General features: G+C 37.1%; 1 non-coding gene across 1 annotated transcript; it reads right to left on the bottom strand.

Moving 5' to 3' along the window:
- Positions 1–1,418: 1,418 nt before the first annotated feature.
- Positions 1,419–1,524, bottom strand: LOC128291967 (small nucleolar RNA R71). Its single transcript, XR_008281950.1, has one exon. It is a non-coding gene; the product is annotated as a small nucleolar RNA R71 (small nucleolar RNA).
- Between the last annotated feature and the right edge of the window lie 1,150 nt (positions 1,525–2,674).

The raw sequence follows: 2,674 nt of genomic DNA on the forward strand, positions 1-2,674 counted from the left end.
GTATGATAAATATTTGACTTGTTCTTAATTATGTGTTCTTAATTCTTGTTTTAATATTCCAGGATATTGATTCGAGTTAACACTCTTATTCAGAGGAGGAAAATACCCTGTCTAAGAGTAAATTTGTCATAATTAAGCGGAGTTGATGGTACGCCTAGAGATAGGGTGATAAGATTTTGTCGGATTAGGGTGAAACCTAATAAGAGGATCCATAGATCGAGTTAATGCAACACTAAGTGTTAATTAGAAAGAGATTTCAATTAATCAACCTAGGGTTAGACGTTATTAGTCTCGAGAGAGATAATAATATAACTTAGGGATTTCTACGGATCAAGTCAAATGAATAAATCGTCTGATTCAAAGTCAACTAACAAGTGAAGTCTAGGTGGATTGTTCCTTAGGTATTGTCTTAATCAATTGAATTTTCCCAAAAGCTTTTCCCCAATTTCTTTCTGTGCACTCTTAGTTTAGTTAATTAATTTAGATAAACAAATCCTTTAATTTTTTAGGCTAGATAATAAAAAGAAAGTAATTACTAGTACTCTTGGTTCCTTTGAGTTCGACAATCCGGTCTTGCTAAAGCTATACTACTGTTCAATAGGTACACTTGCCTTTATCGTGATAATAGTTAGTTTTAAGAACGATTAATTATAAATATTTAAAACCTGTTGCGAATATCACGTATCAAGTTTTTGGCGCCATTGCCGGGGAACTAGGATATTAGGAACACTCGATTTTTATTACTTTAGCCATTTTACTTTTATTGCAATTTAAATTTTCTAATTCTTCACTTATTTTCTTCTGACGGGTTTCTTCTGGTCATAAATGATAGGTTTTTCTAGTTTATGACTAGAAGAAACCCGTCAGGACCATTACTGTTTGATAGTGAGATCGATCGCACAGTTGGAAGAAACCGAAGAGAAATAAGGCGAAGCTTAAGATACACAGAGGAGGGGCAGGAGGATGATAGTTCAACCACAACCGAGGAGATGGCTGAAAACCAAGAATATCCGCTACCTCCTGCGTTTGCTGCTAATCAGAATCCTGCTCCGCGTATTATGTATGATTATGCTAAACCTTCTTTAACAGGAACTGAATCGAGTATAGTTAGACCTACTGTAGCTGCATATACTTTTAAATTGAAACCTAACACAATTCAAATGATACAACAATTTGTTCAGTTTGATGGTTTGCAGGACGAAGATCCCAACGCTCACTTGGCAACCTTTTTGGAACTATGTGATACATTTAAAATTAATGGCATTTCTAATGACGCCATTCGCCTGCGGTTATTCCCTTTTTCATTGAGAAACAAAGCTAAACAGTGGTTGAACTCGTTACCATGAAGGTCAATCACTACTTGGGAACAAATGACTGAAAAGTTTTTATTTAAATATTTTTCGCCGGTTAAAACAGCCAGATTACGTAATGATATCTCTTCTTTTGTGCAGATGGATTTAGAAACACTCTACGATGCATGGGAGAGATAAAAGGACTTTTGAGAAGGTGCCCTTACCATGGGTTACCACTTTGGCTACAGGTTCGAACGTTTCATAATGGCCTGAATCCTTCGACTCGACAGATGATCGACCCAGCCACTGGCTGAACCATCAATAATAAAACACCTGAAGATGCTTATGAATTTATAGAAGAGATGTCACTGAATAATTATCAATGGCAAGTCATGAGGACAAAGCCAACAAAAGTAGCCGGCGTTTATAACGTCGATTTGGTCACCATGTTCTCTAATCAGGAAGAACTCTTGAATAAGAAAATTGATGGATTTCTTAGTTCTTCACAGGTTCACCCAGTAATGTAGTGCAAAGCAAGTGGAGGTGGATCAAGCAATTCAGAATACCCACCTTATGGCTACAACATGGAGAACGAGCAGTTAAATTACATGGGTAATAATCCTCGATCTCAAAATAATCTTTATAGTAATACTTACAATACAGGTTGGAGGAACCACCCAAATTTCTCATGGAGAGGCTAAGGGAATCAGAGACCACCACCTCCAGGCTTCCAACAACCATATTACCAACAAGAGAAAAAGCCAAACCTAGAGGAGATGCTAAAAAAATTCATCTCAGTGTCAGAAACTCGTTTCTAGAATACCGAGACAACCCTTAAGAATCAACAAGCATCAATCCAAGGGCTCGAAACTCAGATAGGCCAACTCACCAAACTGATTTCTGAATGAACACAAGGTAGTTTGCCGAGTAACATGGAATCTAACCTAAGGAAAAAACTCAATGTGATTACTACTCATGACAACAAAGGGTTAGTTGAGCCTACATCAGAACCGAGACAAGGCATTGTGGTAAGTCAAGATAAAGGTGAGGTAGTCCATAGTGAGCAAAGAACGGTAAGTAAATAGTACAAACCACGGGTGCCATACCCCAATGCGACAAGGAAAGACCGTACAAATGAACAATTCGGTAAATTCCTTAAACTATTAAAGAAATTACATATTAACTTACCGTTTATCGAAACTCTCTCGTAGATGCCAAATGTAGTCAAATTCTTTAAGGAGCTTCTAGCAAAAAAATGAAAGTTTGATGAGACGTTGCATGTGGAGTTGAATACAGTTTGCTCAGCCATTCTACAGAATAAGCTACCCAAAAAATTGAAAGATCCAGGGAGTTTTACGATTCCTTATTTAATTGTAGTTTAG

Source organism: Gossypium arboreum, chromosome 4 (genome assembly GCF_025698485.1).
Source record: "Gossypium arboreum isolate Shixiya-1 chromosome 4, ASM2569848v2, whole genome shotgun sequence".
Classification (NCBI taxonomy): Eukaryota; Viridiplantae; Streptophyta; class Magnoliopsida; order Malvales; family Malvaceae; genus Gossypium; species Gossypium arboreum.